General features: G+C 50.4%; 1 protein-coding gene and 1 pseudogene across 1 annotated transcript in view; both read right to left on the reverse strand.

Annotated features, from left to right (window-relative positions):
- SEMA6A (semaphorin 6A) overlaps nucleotides 1–9,771 on the reverse strand; it is a 151,928-nt gene extending 142,157 nt beyond the window's left edge. Inside the window, exon 1 of the mRNA XM_075541419.1 lies at nucleotides 9,179–9,771. The gene's annotated coding sequence lies outside the window, so the exon portion shown is untranslated. The remainder of the gene's footprint in view (nucleotides 1–9,178) is intronic.
- Nucleotides 9,772–10,663: 892 nt separating this feature from the next.
- LOC142440082 (homeobox protein NANOG-like) overlaps nucleotides 10,664–18,401 on the reverse strand; it is a 33,911-nt pseudogene continuing 26,173 nt past the window's right edge.

The raw sequence follows: 18,401 nt of genomic DNA on the forward strand, positions 1-18,401 counted from the left end.
AAACGCCAGACTTTTGTTGAAAAAAATCGGTCACATGGTCCCTACCATCTCAGTCAGGTGGGTCAAACCTGACAAAATAAAGGCTGAAATTGAAATTGTTTATGGAGGAATCAGCAGGGCCAAAAACAAACTGGGGAGCTGAATTCTGCGCAAAGTCAAGGATGCCCTCCCTCATTTGCCGACACTCTGGGCGAGGGCCTTAATGAAAAGTGAGTGCACTTTCCTGTCGAAAGATGAAAGAAAGTGACATCGGCCCCTGGGCTGTAATTTCCTTGCCAGTAAGCCTGAGCAAGAGGCAAATCCTGGCGTAAATATCAGCTGGATGTGCACATAACAAGGTCCGGCGAGACACTCTCAGAAGTTGCCTCTTTTAATCCAGCACTGAATTATCGGAGAAGCGGTGCTCTGTCCTTTCAAGGTACCACCACTGCCAACATAACTGCGAGGCTTGCAAGCCCCAGTCTATCTCAAACCTCTCCCAAGGCACCCCAACACTAGCTGAGGCACTGAAACTATGGCAACCGAATAAGAAAGCAGCCTCCATGATTAATAGATGAAGATGCCAGCGACAGTGTCTAGCTAGGGCCATCATTCATGAATGTGGGAAGAATTAGCTGAGAATCCATCTTGAAAACCATTAGCAAGTGTTCTTCTTATAAAAAACAACCCACCTGCCCTGCTGCTACACGCCGGCGTTTAGGAGGTTGTAAACAATTTGGTTTCTGTTTGTCTCTCCCTGATGCAGGGACAAGAGCGTTCTTAGCAACTGAGAGGCTTTACGACCGTGACAGGACTTCACGATGTGCCACCTGAGTGTGCGGCCTGAGAACACATGCATGCAAACACTGAAATATATGAATGAGCTCCCGGGTGGCCTTCCGAGGCACCAAAGAGGAGGGACAGGTGTGGGACGGTTTGAGGGACCGTTTGCAAGTATGTACAGCGTGTGATTTTTCAGAAAGCATTTCATTTTCAGGGAAGGCATGTTTCCATTCACTAGCTCAATCAGTATTCTCTCAGTTTCCTCACTCGAGCAGAGGAGGAGCCTGGGGGAGGGGTGGGCGCTGCAATATTAATGAAAAGACTGAATACCCTCCTGTAAAGAAGAATCTGGGATAGGGAATGGAAATCTCTCTCTGAACGCCCACCTAGCATTAAAACCATAAGTAACATAGTCCTTATTTTGCCCCCTCCGCTAGAATGTTTAATTTACAATGGCATGTTTTCACTGTGCTTAAACCCAGTCTGTCCTATTCAAATGACTCAAATCGAGTTACACCCAAATGCTGGTCTGCAAGATGTGGGAGGGCAGCCGGCCTAGCAGAGAGGGAAATCACTGTGCACAAGCGTCAATTTGAAAGTCTTTTCTTAAATTTTAAAATTGGCCTGGATTCCTTGAAATAAATTTTTTACAGATGGCAATGATAGGTTGGTTGGAAACCACCAAAAAGCGCCTCATCCCATTAAATGAAAGCCTCAGGTCTGAATGCTGTGTGTGGCAATATCTATTACTAACAACACTTTCAAAGCAGCCATCTTCCATCCCAGCTGGCAGCTCCAAGACCTTTACTGGCCCATGTTCACTGATTTATTCCACTCTCCTTCTAGTCCCTCCGCACATAGAGACGTTAATAAGAAACGCCCCCCTCCCATCCCCCCACCCCCACCCCCGCCCAGTATGAACATGATTGTACTTTAAAACTAAGGAGGGGCTCTTAGAAGACACAGCTGCAGCAAGAGTGGTGATACTATCAATGTGTTTCTCCTCTGCCTGTGCCTCTGCGAAGCCAGATTTTGATCACTGATAGGAATTTGCATGGCTATGATTTCCATCAGATTTTGGATTCTGTGAGCGACGTATTAAATGTTCTCTCCTACTAGAATCAACCAACTACCTGTGCTCCCAACCTGCACTTTGTATCTGTGTGCACCTTTACCCGCTTCCCCTCCCCCCTCAACTTGCTGTCAACCTTGACCAGGGAAGAGTGACCCAGCAGGAAGTAGGGGGGATTCCTCACTGAAGTCCTGGCCACAGTCTCCTAGCAATGTCTGCTGAGCAGCCAGGCTTTTGTCCTGCCACACCTGTGGCCCTTGAGGTCCATTCCACGGATCCTGGAGCAGTCTTCCTGGGCTGTTCTCAGATGCTCCAGTGGTTACGTAGACCATGCAATTCAGTTTTAGAATGTTGATAAGTGACAGATGTTCATTTTAAAAAACAAACTTCTCTTTCATGTATAAGGCTCTGTGCCGCTTGCTACTGTTTCGTTTGTATCCCTTTCTCCCATCTCCCTCTGCAACGCTTTGAGTGAAATATTGCCACCTTCAAAGTTAGGAAAAGGATCATCACACCCCTTCCCATGTGAATGCCTCGTTCACACGCTTCCCAGCTTACAGTGACACCATGCCCACTTCCGAGTGCGAAGGTTCCTCTCCAGTCCAAAGACTGTTTCCTCTGCATCATCTCTTTGGGTCACAGCTGTGCAGCCATTTCCTCTTGTCCTCTCCCCACAACAGCCCTGTCCACCTCTGGAAATCTGTTCCCAGGGCCCTTCCCTGACCACTGTCTGGTGGATAGAAACAATGGCACATATGCCGTGAGTACTTGTTGAGTGCCAGGCATTGCGCTATGCATGTTACATAGTCTACCCCATTTAATCTGCTCTGTCTCCCATTTTCATCTGAGGCGGAAATTACATAGCTGGCTCAAAGTTGCAATATTTCAAGTGACAAAAAGCAGGGAGGATATAAATCTCAGTGTGTCTGCCCCCAAAATGTGACCCTGGCCTTGCCTGCAAGGTTACCCAGTGCATTCGCTCAGCCAACCCTTCCACATTCAAAAACCTTGCTCGCCAAAAGCGCCCAAACCTGCCCTTGAGACAGCAATGGTCAAAGTTCTTGCCTATAATCCTGACATGAGCTTTCTTCTACATGTTTATATGGAAAGTAACTGTCTCAGAACTTAAAACTCTGGGAAAACAATGGTCTTACCTTTTTTCTTCTAACTTTTTTTTTTAATGCCTGACAGAATGTCACTTATGCGGTCATGTTGAAAGTCTTCTTTTCCTGGATAGGGTTAGCATTCCAACAAATAGATTTACTTACTGTGTTCTTTGTGGACTGTGCCTTTTCCCTGAATCGGAAGATATTACTTTGCTCTGTGCCCCAAAGCTACATAGAGAGAGCAGGACCTTACTTGCTAGAAACCTGGAAGAGTTGCTAGAAATCTAGAAAACCTGGAGGTAGCGCCTTTGGTACACCCAGAAGGACTGGGATGTAGAAGAGGGAGTTGGCATCAAAACGTTTAATACACCCAGTGTATTTTTGTTTTCATTTTATCAAATACCTTCTTCACATCTATAACTTCCTATTATTCGAGACTAGGTGGTAGGATTCACAGTTGTGCTCACAGTGATGAACCTGGAGAGAGGTGAGGTGGCTTGTCCAAGACAGCCGAGTCTGAAACACACATCTTCTGGCTCCACATACTTCCTGGTGGAAAATTGAATTTCTTTTTAAATGACTACACTATCAAACCCCCCAAAAACACGAGGAGTGTATGAAACTTCAGAACCAATGAGGTGAAGTTCGAAAGCCCAATCCCCATAAAATACTTGCTGGCTGTCTTCGGTTTTGTGGGCAAGTTGATTGTACCTTCCTCCATCTTTGCTCAGGTCTTGCACGATGTGTGTTCCCAGCCACAGAAGGGGACTAGGTAGGAGTGTGGGAATGAAGCCCCTCAAATCCATCACTAGGATTAAGAAAACAACCCTGCGTGTGCTCCACTAATGATACAGGAAACAGACCACCAATGAACCTGACTGGCCATATACCTCACTCAGAGAAGTACCTCGTTCAACAGAAACACGCAAGGAAAGATAGTAGTTTGTAAAAAGATTCATCTTCATTCATCCAACAAATCCCCCTGAAGGGGCCATGATGTGCCACGCACTGTCCTGGTGGAAATACAGTGGAGAATTTTTTTTAAAAAAAGAAAAAAGTGTCAATCCGCATGGTGATTTGTTTAAGGAGAAGTCAGAAATAAGCAAGGAAAATATATGGGCATGTCAGAATGTGATAAGTGCTGATGAAAAAATGAGGCAGGTCAAAGGGGATGAGAATACAGGGAAAACAGGTGGAATACACAGGATGATCATAAGAGATGATTGAAATAATGACATTTGACCAGCAACCTGTGAGAAATCGGGCCAAATCCAGTAGTCATCTGGGGGAGAAAATAATTCCAAACCCTGAACCAGCTTAAAGAGCAAGCACAAAACCCTGGGAAGGTGCACAGGGAGGCACATTTGAATAACGCAGAGGTGGTGTGGGGTCAGAGGGATGGGGGCCTGGGTAGTGATTATGTGGGGCACATAGTAAGGACCAGCATTTTATGAGGCATAAGATAAAGAAAGCATCTGGACAGAACTTATCTCTTCTTAGTTTTAAAAAAAGAAATCCTTTGGCTGTAGTGTTGGGAAACAACTGTAGGGGGCCGGGAGCAGAAGCTGGGAGCCTAGTTGGAGAGCAGCCCAGTAGCCCAGCAAGAGCGCTCACTGGCTTGGCCAGCATAAGGAAGTCTGCCTGCGGAAGGGAGGCATAAAGGCCAACATAAGAGAGGCCTCACAACTGCAATGGATGCGGATCTGCGGAAGAAGCATTGAGGGTGACATGAAAGGTTTAGGCCCCAGCAACTCTACAGATGTAGATGCCCCTTTACAAAGCAAGCATTAGGAGAAGAGCAGACCTAGGGGAGAGAGATCCAGAAATGGGTTTTGAGGTGTCAAGTGGGTTCAAGAGGACTTACCTAGACTCTTCACGAGTGCAATTATAAGTATAAAATTAAAAATGGGCTTTCAGAAACTCATCCATTCTACCAAGCAAGCTACCCCTGTGGATACTACACTAGCACAGCCCCATGCTGAAGATACAGACTTGAACTCTCTTCTCCCCTTGAGGTTTGTGTGGTATGACATCTTATTTGCCCATTTCAAAGGGATTAAATGCCTCCCTCCCTTCCCTACCTTACCATATCCCCAAGAGGCAGCCATGTGGTTGCCAACAGAGAATAGCTCAGTTGCTCTTGCAGGTTTTTTTTTTAAGGCAAATGACAAAAGCCTTCACTCTGGAATAGAAATATCTCAAGAGGTGACTAGGTTCCACAGCATGCTGCAGAAGAGTGGGGGTGGGGGGAGCGCTGGTGTGGAGGGACCGTGTTTCTTGGCCTCACCTTCCCCTAATCATCCCTGCAACTGTGGCCACCATAACACACAGTTCCTAGCTAGATATGAGGGAAGTTCCACAATGTTTCTGGAAAAATGGAATTTCAAGACAATCGCATTTTCCCATGAGCTTCTTGAAGCCCCTTTGCACACTAAGGAAGGCCACTCTCAGGGCAAGGCAGTAAATAACCTACACTTGAAGGAGAGGTGTGTGGGAGGGTGGGTGAGGGACACAGTACAGAGATAGATGCAGGCTCTCTTAGGCTTTACACTGCAGCAAATGGCAGATGCCTAATTAAAACATTTGCAATTAGTTTGGCTTGTTCTGTGATGCCTTCCTGCAAACAAATAGGATGGGAGAATATATTAGCTCTTGGCAATCTAGCTCTTAAAAAAAACCCACAACAACTTCTCCCATCTTCACTCTCTTATCCTCTCTGAAAAGAGCTGAAGTACTGTGTACACAGAGTAAAGTATCTGACGTGCCTCCTTGTTAAAAACAATATTTTTTCTTTCATTTCATATGGAAGCTCGGAATTAACCATTTACCTTTAAAGCATGAGCACTCTTGTGTGTGTTTAAGCCAGGTTTTTACTTTGGGTGCTTTTTGTTTAATTTAATACAAGTTCTTATTTTTATTCAATGAAGATAACATTCTATCTATCCTTCTCATTCAACACACTCATTGACTAAGGCAACCACGTCGCCCACTCAAAACGCAAATGATGGTGTTTAGTGATGCGGGAAGCATTCACTAGCCTTTGAAAGGCTTGGTGTGTGTGTGTGTGTGTGTGTGTGTGTGTAGAGATGCACTTACTGCCACTTTACAATAACCACTTACTTAAAGGCATAGGCTTTTTTCTACAGGAAAATAGACAGGTCCTGTCTTAGTGCAGCAATTTGAACCATGTGTGACTAGTCATTTCTTTCATTCCGCGTTTAGGGAATGGTTTTTACTGGTTCTGATGAACTTTCAACCTATTTAAACTTTGGGATCGTCTGCAGATGGTTTCTGAGATATGATTCTGGGTTTGTGCTTAACATGTGTGTGGATGATATGCATCATAGAGAAGATGGCCTACCTGTCAAAGGTGCGACCTTCAAAATACATCCCACAATCATTGTAGAAACAGAACGTGAAACATGAAGGAAAGAGCTTCTTTCCATCAAGTTAAAAAAAGACTAGTAATAAATACAGAAGCAAATTTTTAATTGTGAGGTTCAATTGTTTTCTGATTTCGGGTGGGATAATAAATGTCTCATTCAAAAATGTCCTAAAACCAAAATAATAGCAGGGAGTGAAGGGTTACTCAAGATCCAAATAAAATGACCATGTAAACAAGCACAGGTAAACTAAATTCAAACAGCAGCGCAATTATTTTTTAACAGATAGTTTAGGCTAATAGGTGGAGACAAGGTTCTGCCACTGTATTTAAGGTTAGGTTAATAATTAACTTTGGGGCCGGGAGTAGTTTAATCAAAGCATACTGTAAATCATAAAACTGCTCCATGCAAACTTAACTGGATACTTTTTAAAAATGTTTGCCGTCGTGACCTCTAATAGCCTTTTTGGATGTGGTGTAAAAACACTCAGGTTATTTTCATTCAGAATTGGGCACAAGCATCTTAGGGTGGGGGTGAGGGGGGTTGCCAGTATCTACATAAAGGATCCTTGTGGCTGGAAACACCACTCTTCCCTTGCTAGCAGGGTGGCCTTGAGCTTGATGCACAAGATGTGTGTGTATCAGGGAAGGGAAGACCGGTAATTATTCAGATGAAAAGGAAGCCCCAGGCACTCGACCTTCAGCTCTGGGGGAAAGGAAGGGCGAGGGGGGCGGGATGCGGGAGTGGGAGTTCAACAGCTTTTCTGGGATCCTCTGGCTGAACACTGAAAACTGGGTTAAATGGCTCTTCCTTTTTGTGGCAAAGTTGTGCGTATGAGTGCGCGAGAGCGCGCGTGCGCGCGCGTGCCCTCGCTTGTATTTTTAATTTGCCCGTGGATCCCATTGAGTAGCAACTCCGTTCCTATACAGGATAAGCAGGGAGCTGGCTAATCTGGTCACAGCACCCCTAAAGAAGCCACCCTTTTCCAGAGTGCCCAGCGAGGTTCAAGGCCCCTGGCGGGCGGCCGAGGCCAGTGTTGGTGGCTTGCCCTGGCTGCGAAGACGGAGTCGCCGGTCTCTGGTCCCTCCGTCCCCTCCCCAATCCAGACCGTCTTAACCGGCTCCTCTTGGCTCCTCCCAGGCATCCACCGGCTGGGAAATTGGGAGCAGCGGGCAGAAGGCTAGGATGCCGCACTTGGATCTGGTTACCTGCCAGGCAGAGCTTTGACCTGGGTCCACAGGCTCGGTGCACCAGCCGCTATCCAAAGTGGCTGCGCCGACCCCCTGCCTCTGCACGCCCTACCCCCACTCGCTCCGCTGGTGGGGTCGGCAGACCGCTCAAGCTAGCGCGGCGCCACGACCTCCACCTCGAAGCCAACCGGCGGCCTCGGGGGCACGCCACCCGCCATTCGTCCAGCCGGGCAGCTGGCTGCCTCCTCCAGGGCGGCCCGCCGCCTTGCTCCGGCTCGGGTTTCCCCGCAGGCTGCACGTGCGGAGCCCCAATCCCGTCTAGCCTGTCGCCCCCACCCTGCCCAGGCTTTCAGAGAAACTTTCCAGAAGCGCCGAGGCCGGCGACCCCACGCCAGAAAGCGGGGCGCAGGGGCGGCGAGGGAGCGGAATGACAGCGGAGTCCTGTTTCCTTTCCTGGCACCAGTCAAATCCGGGACCGCTCCCAGCCTGCCCACTGCGCCGCCCGGCCGCGGAAGAAAGCAGGCAGCTTTACGACCGCGCTTTGCACCAGGTCCCACTCGGGGGCTGGGAATGGCACCAAGCACCCCGATGGCAGGCACTTCCCAGTCCCGAAGGTCTCGCAGAGTAGATTCCGCCCCGAGATCCCAGAGCCAGCGCTCTAGGACGCCGCGAGGAGTCCGGGCGCCGAAACAGAAGTCGCGTCAGAGCCCTTGTCTGGGTAGCAACTTCCAGTCATTTCTTGCCAGTCTCCCCACCCTTCCCCCTCTTGGGACACCTCCTTTCTAAAGAGGAACCTGGCACGGTTGGGAGGAGGGCGCCGCGGGTGCTCGCCCCGGCGAAGCGAGCTCGGTACTTGAGTTTAGGCAGCCCGGGTGGCCTCGGGCCGCTGGCCTCGCCCCTCGGGAGGGGGCTGCCCAGGGGAAAGGGACCCGGCGTGGAGACACCGAGGGGGCCTCTCCTTGACACTCACTGGAGCTAACAAAGCCGGTGGTCTCGGGTTCCAGCGACCTCGGGAGCCGGGATGTCACCCAGAGGCTGGGCGCGCGCGCGGGTGCCAGGGCCATTACAAGTTTCCCTCACTCCCCACAGCCCAGCCCAGACCCCGCACGGACAACAAAGGACTCTCTCTGCGGCGCCACAGTCGGAGCCCAATCCTTTCTCCCAGCCCTGGGACCTAAATCTGGCGCTGGGGGATGGCAGGGGGGTTCTGCCGGACCCATTTTTAAGTCCTGGAGGGAAGATCCCCTGGCCCAGCCCTCTACATCGCAAGGAGCTTCCAAGCACCCCACCCTCTCGGGACTGCTGGGTTCCCAGCTGGCCGGAGCGTGAGGACGCGTCCCCGAACCCACAGACCACGCACACACGCCCTGGTGGGGCAGCGATCCCGTGCTGTCGCGGGCCGGGGTGGCGCCCGGCATGTGCGCTGCGCAAGCAGGGAAGCTGGCGACGCGGAGCCCAGCGGTCTCTGGGGCGCAGGGCGGAGAGTCGCGGGCAGGGTACCCCGCAGCTCCCCCAGGGCACCCGACGCACAGGAGACACCAAGGCAGAAGAAAATAAAACGCAGGCTCCACAAAGCCCAAAGCGTGCTCCGCCGCCCAGCCTCAGGACTCCCAGACTGGGGCCCAACCGCCCCGGAGGTGGGGCGCGCGGGGCACCCGGACGTACCTTTTCGGTGCATCGACGGGGAGGCGGCCGGGGCTTGGAACCAACTGGTGCGGCGTGTCTCCCATTTAGTAATCCATTATTGAGGGGTTCTCGCCCGGTCGCAAGCTGCTCGCTCTCCTTTGCAAGCCTTTGTCATTCCTACATGTGTGCTTGTCTCTTTTGGGGCAACAGTCTCGGCGACTACTTTCTGGGATGCAAATGAGCTGTGTTCATCTCCAATGACAGGCGGTGCAGGAGGGAAGAAGCCGCAAAACCAAAAAGACCAAAAAACCCCAAAGCAAACAACAAACAAATAAACCAAACCCAAGAAAGGAGTAGATGTTCAAGAACTCTTCTCCAAATCCCAGTGCCACTTGGATTCCACTCCGGCGAGTCCCTTCGGTGGTGTCGCTGATTAACAAGTCATTTCGGGGCGGGGGGCAGGGTGGGGGCTGGGGCTGGAGTGCACGGCTCTGGCCGCGCTCTGGGAGGGGAGCGCGGTGCCACGGGTGTGGCGATGCTGGCCGCTGCCCCACGCTCCTAAGCGGGCATCGCGGGAAGTCGGTCCTGCAGAGAAGCGCGGCTGCTGCGTCCCGAGCGCCTGGACAGGCGAGTGCGCGCGGGGAGCAGAGTTGGCTGCTGCCTCCACCCCGAGCGGCTCACTACTCTTCAGCCACCGGAGGGGACGCCGCTCCCGGGCGGAGCCAAGTCCCGGACTGGATTGCACAGAACGGACTCTGCTCGTGTGTGTGCGCGCGCGCGTGCGCGCGTGAGTGTGTGTGTGTATGTGTGTGCGCGCGCGTGAGTGTGTGTTTGCGCTCGAGCGAGCGAGCGAGCGAGCGAAGCCGAGAGAGCGACAATCGCAGCGGGTGCAGGTGGAGCCCTGTGCCGACTGGCCACGTAGCTTCCTTCCACCGAGATTCCGGGGTCTGTGGCTCCATCAGCGGAGGTCGTGGCGGGGGCGGCCGGGCCTGGAGCCCAGCTCTGGTTTCCTGCACCCCAGCTTCTGCCCCAGCAAGGGAGAAAAAAAGAAAAAGAAAACCCCGTACAGCATTGCTGAGTCCTGCCAGATCAGAGAAATAAATAAAAATAGACGTAGTGCAGGAGGGAATTACAAGAAGGGATTTGTTCATCGATTTTCTTAAATGGAAAAGTTTTAAAGGATGAGGGTAAGTGAACGCAGTCTTTCTAATTCTGATTACTGTATCAGAAGCTGGATTCCATCGTGATGGACGCTTTATGTATCTTGATGAACTGGACAGAAGCCGGGGAGATTAAAAATACCCTCGGAAGACAGGAACCCGGCGAGTACTGACGCACAGGCACTCGCTAACACAGCACGTTAAGTAAGCAAATCAACTACCTAACGGAGAATGGTGCTATTAGCAACAACAATAAGGACGGGCTGTTTTAAAACGAAGGAAGTGTGTGTACTGCCCTTTGAAATACATAAACTTAGGGAATGGGACGAAGCCACTTTCCGTGAGAACCAGGCGGCTCAGGGTATCAGAAAATCCCAACGACTTCCAGGGCGCTATTGTTGGGAGCCCACGAAGAATGGCAGGCGCAGCCTTCTTGCGCCACACGAACTTTGAATCGCCCAGCAGCCCGGTAGGGACAGGCGTGTGCCAGCTCGTCAGGCCGCGCCAGGCCCCTCTCCGACCGCGGCGCGCCCCAGCTGCGCCCAGGAAACAGCGGCGGCGGCCACCCTGGGGGACTGCGCCAACGGAGCGGGTGCTCGCGGCAGCTTTTAAAGAAAGTGACGTCGGGTGCCAAACTGGCCACCGGACTGCATTCACTGCTCAGGGGCTTGGGCGAGAAAAGCAATCGGGGTGAGAAATCGGGACCTCAGTCCTACGTAGGTCGACAGCCCTTAAGCAAATGCTGCAGAAACAAGTAGTGCACTTACGGGGATTGAGCCACTAATAATTCCACATTCCCTTTTAAGCTGTTCCTGCTGGGAATCCATGATAAACTCAGATAAACAAATCAAGAAAGCTCACGAAGAATAAACGCACACGCGATAACCCTCTCCACCCCGCCCCGGTCACCGGGGAGAAGGTGGGGGAATGGAAAGGGCCGTGGGGGTGGGGATGGGGGCGGTGGTGCTCCCAGTGTTCCGCAGAGCTGCCAGCAGGGGCCGCTCTGCCCACCTTTCCTGGGCCAACGCCGCTCGGGGACCGGGGGACCAGGGGGCGCGGTCCGAGATGCGCGCGCAGCCCCCACCGCTACTAGGCGCTGGCTCCCGGTGCGCACAGGGATTTCAGGGAGGTGCGTTTGTGTTTGCCCGCTCCCTGCCGCAGAGTGCGGGCCAGCACTGAGCTGCCCTCCCCACCGCCCCCACACACCATTCCTGCGGGCTCGCGAGGAAGAGTGCGGGCGTGACACGACGGCTCCATCCCAGCCTGTGCTAGTTACAGCACTCCGACTGGGGCTGGTGACAGTAGGGCCGGTGAAACCCGGATCCCGAGCTCCTCCGTGGCCCCCTGGCAGGGCCCGAGAGCTTCCTGCGTTTTGCTTCCCGCAACTCCAACTAGCCCTGCTTGCTGAGGTCCCCTTCGCACTCCACTGCTGATTTACATGCTAATTGTGTCTGGGAAAAGTTGTTTAATTGGCAGAATTAGGCAGAGCAAACGAATTGTTTCACAGGCTGAACCAAATTAATTCCGGGTTTAGTTCCTTCCCTTGGAGAAACAAACAATTAAGCTGTCTTGTTTGCTTTATGGATATATTGGAAATTCCCCACGTCGTTCCAGGATATATTTTTTTAAGGGAACATTATTTTCAATATTAACACTGGTCTATTTAATTTGCAGGAACGATGAGCAGGGAAGTGAGCGATTAAATTTACCTAATTTAAAATGATAGCTACAAGAGGTAAAGAATTCGCGTTTACTTTGCACGGTGAGGAAATGCCACCCAGAATTTTCCTGGCATTACGAGGGCCTGAAGTCTCACTGTCCAATTAGGCAGCCTGCATCCTGACCCTGTAAGATGACATTTCCACCTGCCAAGGGGGAGAGAGATGCTCCAGGAGGTAAAGAAAAGCCAGCCATTGTGTAGCTCCTAAAGCCCTCTGGGGAGCACCTGTGGGGAGGCCCCTTGGTGCAACCTCATGATGTCATTTCCACTTCTGTGTGCCTCCCACTGGCTCCCGGGCGCACCCCTTACCTTTCCATAAAACCACTGCCCCACTAAAGCACTTGAAGTTAGCAATTCCCTTTGTCCCTTCAGGGAGAATAAGCCAATGGGAGCTAAAGAATCAGTGTTAAAACTAGAAAGAAACGTACACATTTTTGTAGTCAAGTGGCATGGAGTGGTGTGATTAAGAAATTGGTCTCTGGAGGCCAGCTGTGGTTATGACTTACTAGCTGGTGACTTGAGGCGAGTCACTGATCTCTGGGGAGCGCCAGTGCAAACCTGTTGCTGTCAAGTGTATTGTAACTCATGGCAATGCTGTGTTCCCAAGTAGAAGCGATCCTTTCTTCAGGAGTAGCTTTCTTCTCTGCTACCACTGGCTGGGTTTGAAACCTTTAGATTCGTGGTTGATCCCAACCCCTTTGTGCCACCTATGCGCCTTTGAGCCGCAGCATAATAAAATACAATTTAAAAATCACTGCCGTTGGGTCGATTCTGACCCACAGTGAACCTAAAGAGCAGAATAGAACTGTCCCTGTGGATTTCTACGACTACATTTTTACAAAATTAAAGCGCCTCCTCTTTCTCCCGTGGAATAGCTTATGGTTTCAGACTGATAACCTTGAACTTAGGGACCCAGTGCACAACCCAACTACACTACCAGGGCTCACTTGTCAAATGAGAGTTTTACTACACCCTCTACCCACTGTTTGTGGGCATTCAGTGAGATAATAGGTATAAATTGAGTGTCTTGGGTCTGGCGCAATCTGCTTTGTAGGTTGACCAGCATTGTGATTGCCCTTGTCCATATCAATCCCGACACCATAGTTTACAGGGGTCAGATTGAGGCTTACAGGAAAGAAGAGGCCTGTTGCGTTCCAGCAGTTAAGTCAGAGCAGGGAACTACCCGTAATAGCTCCCCAGCAATAAAGGCTTATTAAGTAACATCACCCACTTTTCATAAATCACTTGGAAAAAGTGTGGAGGAAGGTAAAACTGAAACACAAAGGTGAACACATGCCAGATATGTTTCAAGGCCATATGTAGCTGTTTGATCAGAATTACTGCTTTAAGACAAAGAGGAGAGGTGAACTTGAGAGAAGAGGGAGAGACCACAGAAGGGACTGTGATTCTTGCCGCTCAGCTCTTTGTGGGTGTGAGTTCATGGGGGATGCTAAGGGACCCGAGGGAAAGAAATACAGTGTGTGCATCCAGGCCATTGCTATTTATAAAACAGGAAACCTACATGCATCCTTGATTCCTTCTGCAGTGTTCCCTCCCTCCTTCTGCAGTGTTCCCTCCCTCTGCTTGCCTGAAATCCTAACCCAAAATCCACGCCAATGGTAACGCCACAGGAGTCTAAAGCTTGGCCTTTCTCGGAAGGAATAGCTAGTGGTTTCAAACTGCCAACCTCTGGAGCGCAGCCCAATACTTAACCGCTACACTAGCAGGGCTCCTCTCTCCCAAAACAACCCTATGAAACAGTAAACCTTCCCATAGGGTATCCAAAGCAGTAACTTTCCAAGGAAGCAGACTGTCAACATCTTTCCCCCGTGGAGAATCTGGTGGGTTTCCTCTGCCATCCTTTAGGTTATCTGGGGAGCCCTCTGCACAATGCATTGCCAACATGTGCTTTTCTCTGCATCAGGGATTTCAGAGTTCTTTGCACATTAGAACCACCTGGGGAGCTTTAAAATCACACAAATCAGCGCCCCAGAGATGCTGAACTCCTGGACTGGGGTGGGACCTAGCCAGGGGTATTCTTTTTTAAGCTCTGCAGTTAATTATAATGTGCAACCAGGGGTGAGAATCACAGGCAGGCTAAATCTTGGTGTGTTAGGCTGGCTGACTAGAGAAACAAATGAGAGAGAATCCCAGCTCCATGCAATTCAGGTCCGTAAGTCTGAATCTAGTCCATAAGGCCCTCTTCAGACTTATGCAGCCACAGGCAATGCTGGAGAATGCAGGAAGATCACAGATGGGTGGGTGCAAAGTCGTGTGGCCCAAGGACGGTAGCGCTAGCAGCAATCCAGGTCAGTTAGCAGGAAGGTGAAGGCAGAGAGAGGGGAGGTTGATTTGTCCTAGAACACTGCTTTCTTCAGTGCGGACTGTCCATTCTCCCTCCTGTCCCTTATCGCAGTGGTGAGGAGTAAGGAGAGTGACTTTCTTGCCTCTCATGCTGCCGTGGAACCATCCCTTCCCCTTTTGTGATTGTGCCACACAAATGAATCTGTGCTACCCACATAAGGAACTCACTTCAACTTCATCCTTCACAGACTTGATTGTGGACTCACTTTCTTCCCATCAGTCCCATCTTCCATCACCATTCACAGTATTACCAGGGAAAGCCCCATCCATTAGCCCTTAGGCTTCTCATGCTCCTCTCTTTCTCAAGGACACTTTTCCCTCTACTCCCCCCAATTACTCACCCTGATCGGAGCACATGGAAGCAGATGAAGGGGCAGGAGGAGAGAGTGGAGCACAGCCTGGCCCACCAGGCCGTGAGGATGACGTTCCTGAGTAGAGCAGCCAGTCCACAGAGAGAACAACATGGCTGGCCCCACTATGAGACATGATGCCCCTCAGTGACTGAGGGCAATACAGGGGACAGCACCAGAGACACAGTGTGGGAATTGCCCTCAGGAGCGCCCCCCAGTCCAGTCTGTTGGGGCACCACGCCCTGGCCCCAAAGCCCACCCTCAGCACTCCCTGGGGACCCTGCCACTCAATTCCCCTGCTGTTCCGCTGCACTCCCCCAGTGATTCGCCTTGGTGTGGCGGCATCAGGTCAGGTGCTATTTGTCACTGTGTCTAAAGCTCTCTTTCCTTTGTCTTGTGAGGAACCAGTCATTGAATTTAGGACCCAGTCTGATACGTTATAACCTCATTTTACTAATCATATCTGCAAAGTCTGTTTCCAAATCACGTCACAATCTGAGGTTCTGAGTGGACATAACTTCACAGGGATGAGTAGTTGACACTAGTCAGCCCAGTGTAGGCTCCACCTTCTAAGTCACTAATTGCGACAGCCCATGCTCCAGCCACAACTCCCTCCCATTCCAGCTTGCTTGCTCACATAACTACTTTGCACTTGATTTTTTATTTCATCAAAAACACCGCAGTCTGTGGCCCACCAGTGTCTCTCCATCCACCCTCTCCTGCATTCTTGCAATCCCTTATTTTTCATTGCTTCATAATAACAGTCTCTTATCTTGTAAACACCTTCAATTCTCTGGATGCTCTATCTTTTGGGTGTACCCATCTGACCCAAAGCCAGTTCTGAATTATATAAACATCAGCCTCTGGGCACCAGAAGCTTGACAGAAAAAAAAACAAACTTTCAAGCCGCACATTCTGAGAGAGCAGGTTTCGTAGAGCCTGCACACTGCCTCGCCATCGTCTTCCCTCTGCTGCAGCCAATCTAGACCTCACGTTATGCCTACCTTGAGTATGCTTCCTGAGAAAACAGAATCCAGAGGAGTGTTTGCTTCTAAGTCTCACCTCTTGTGATGGAGGCCATCCATCAATGAGAGTCCCTCTACATGGGGTCTCCAATTCGCTTCTTCACTCATTCTCACGATGGTCGCTCATGGCTCCTTGCTTGTTTGCATCATCCTATGAGTGTGTAAGCAAGTCTTAGTTTCTTATCTTAGAAGCAAGCCTTCTTTGGGGACTTCTAACTCTTTAAGAACAAAGCGACATAGCGTCTTGGCAATCCCATGTGTGTCAGAGTAGAGCTGTGTGCCTTGGGGACTTTGCTGGCTTTGACCTGCCAGAATTAGATCACCAGCACTTTCTTCTGAAGTGTCTGCGGGTAGACTTGAACTGCCAAGCTTTTGGTTAGTAATTACTAGTTTAATCATTTGTATCACCCAGGTTACTTTGAGGACTAAGGTGGCCCTGATCCAAGGCACGGTATTTTCAATGACCTCTTCTGTATGTGAAAGTTGGGCACCGAACAGGGAAGACTCAATTATGAATTATGGTACTGACAAAGAGCCCTGGAAATACCAAAGATTGCCAAGAGGACAAACGAATCTGTCTTGGAAGGACAATCAGATGCTCCTTAGAAGCTAAGATGGTGAGACTTCATCTCTTGTACTTTGGACATGTCAACAGGAGAGACCATTTTCTGTTCACTGCAAAAGGTCATCTTGCTGAGTAAGGAGAGGGGGGCAGCAAAAAAGGAAATATCCCTCGACTAACCGGTTGGACAAAGTGGTTGCAAGAATGGACTCAAACATAAGAACTACTGTGAAGAAGGCACAGGGTGGGGCCGCGTTCCGTGCTCCTGCACGCAGGTCTTTATGAGCTGCAAGTGGCGTGATGGCATCTAATAACCACGATGACGACAGGCAGCCGAGCTCCTTTCGTGCTTGCACCCCCGCCCCCCTTTCCCTCAAAGCCAGAATCCACCAGAGTCCTTGACTCCACTGATAAGACATTACCCATTCGGTGCCCTCCCTGTTGGTAAATCTAGAGGGCATTTTGGCCTTCTTTCTACCCGGGCTCTCAGCAGCAGTGAGCATGGCGCTTTCCTCTGCTCTTGGCTTCCACAGCACACCACCATGGCTTCTGCCACTCCGCTCTTTCTTTTTCAGCTTTGCTCTTCTTTTGAGTAAACGAAATATGCGGACACTTTCAAAAAAATAATATAACCAACATCCAGTCTTACCACCCAGAACGAACGAATGTGGATACTTTGCCTTGTTTGTTTATGCGGCTATTTAGACTAGTCTTCGTCAGTGTTCTGAACCCCTTCTATGGGTATCTAGCAGCTCTGGGAGCCTCTTTCTTGCCGAGTGCTTGCAGTGCAGCTTGAACATCCTCCTTCAGCTCCTTTGGGTCTGGCTTACATGCCACCTCTTGAAATGGTGGGCTGTCGTCGACTGGTTCTGTTTGGTACAGGGATTCTGTGAGTGCTTTCCATCTTCTTTTGAGGTGGGTGACAGACTGCCAGGCGAGACCAGTCCCTAGAGAAGGACAACAGGTTTGGGCATGGAAAAAGAGGCCATCCCTTAACAAGCTGTGTGGACACAGTGGCTGCACCAACGGGCTCAGGCACAGGAACCGTTGCGAGGCTGGTACAGGGCCGTGCCGCGTTTCGTTCTCTTGTGCACAGGGTTGCTGCAGATCGAAACCGACTCGATGGCTCCTCATAATGTAATAAGAGTCCACGCCCAGGAAGGGTTACAGTCTTGGAAACATACAGAGACAATTCTGCCCTGTCCTATGGGGCCACTAGGAGTGGGCACGTTTGTTTGTTTTGAGATCACTGTTTTAAGAAATAAAACTTGGTGGCTAACGGTTCGCTTTCTTGTAATTAACAGTTTGTCCATTATTGACCACCACCACCACCACCACCCTGCCCCCATGCCTCTGTAGATAACACGGGCATACATTTTCTGTGCCTCTGGACAGTGCATTTCGAGGTCCTGTTACTTGTATCAGTAATGTATGGTAGCTCACTTTCCTTGTGAAACACCTGGATTTGATTCCCAGCGGATGCTCTGTGTGGAGGTGGTTGTGTTGCTGCGATACTGAACATGTTTTAGATATGACCAGGGAAAGGACCTGGCAGTCCAGTTCTTGCCTAAAACCAGCCAACAAACCCCTGTGGATCTCAATGGTTGAACCCTTGTCATAGGCATAGAATGGGACCCGGGAGCATCTTGCTCCATTGTGCATGGGGGTCACTCACTGCAAGGAGGGCCAACTTGAGGCCAACTAGCACCAGAACTATGCAAGGGGGGCTTCAAAAAGTTCCTGGAAAAATGATGTTACCCTTTAATTGTTGAAGCACCTCCTATATGAATTTGGAGCCATGTGCCACACTTCTGGTTCTTCCCCCTCAACGTTAACATAAATAATGTCCTGTATACTCATGTCCCTGAATTATTCTCTGAATTCTAGCCAAATGAATCTTTCAGAGGAAATTTGATCATGTCACTCTTTTGCTCAAAACACTCCAGAAGTGTTCCACCTGCCTCCCCAAACCTTCAGCAGGCCTTCAAGGTTGTGCAGAATTTGGTTCTTGCTGACCTCTCTGGTCTCATCTCTGCATGTTCCTATCACTTCCTTCCTCTGACGTTCACTTCCCTGGTCCT

This window comes from Tenrec ecaudatus, chromosome 2 (genome assembly GCF_050624435.1).
Source record: "Tenrec ecaudatus isolate mTenEca1 chromosome 2, mTenEca1.hap1, whole genome shotgun sequence".
NCBI lineage: Eukaryota > Metazoa > Chordata > Mammalia > Afrosoricida > Tenrecidae > Tenrec > Tenrec ecaudatus.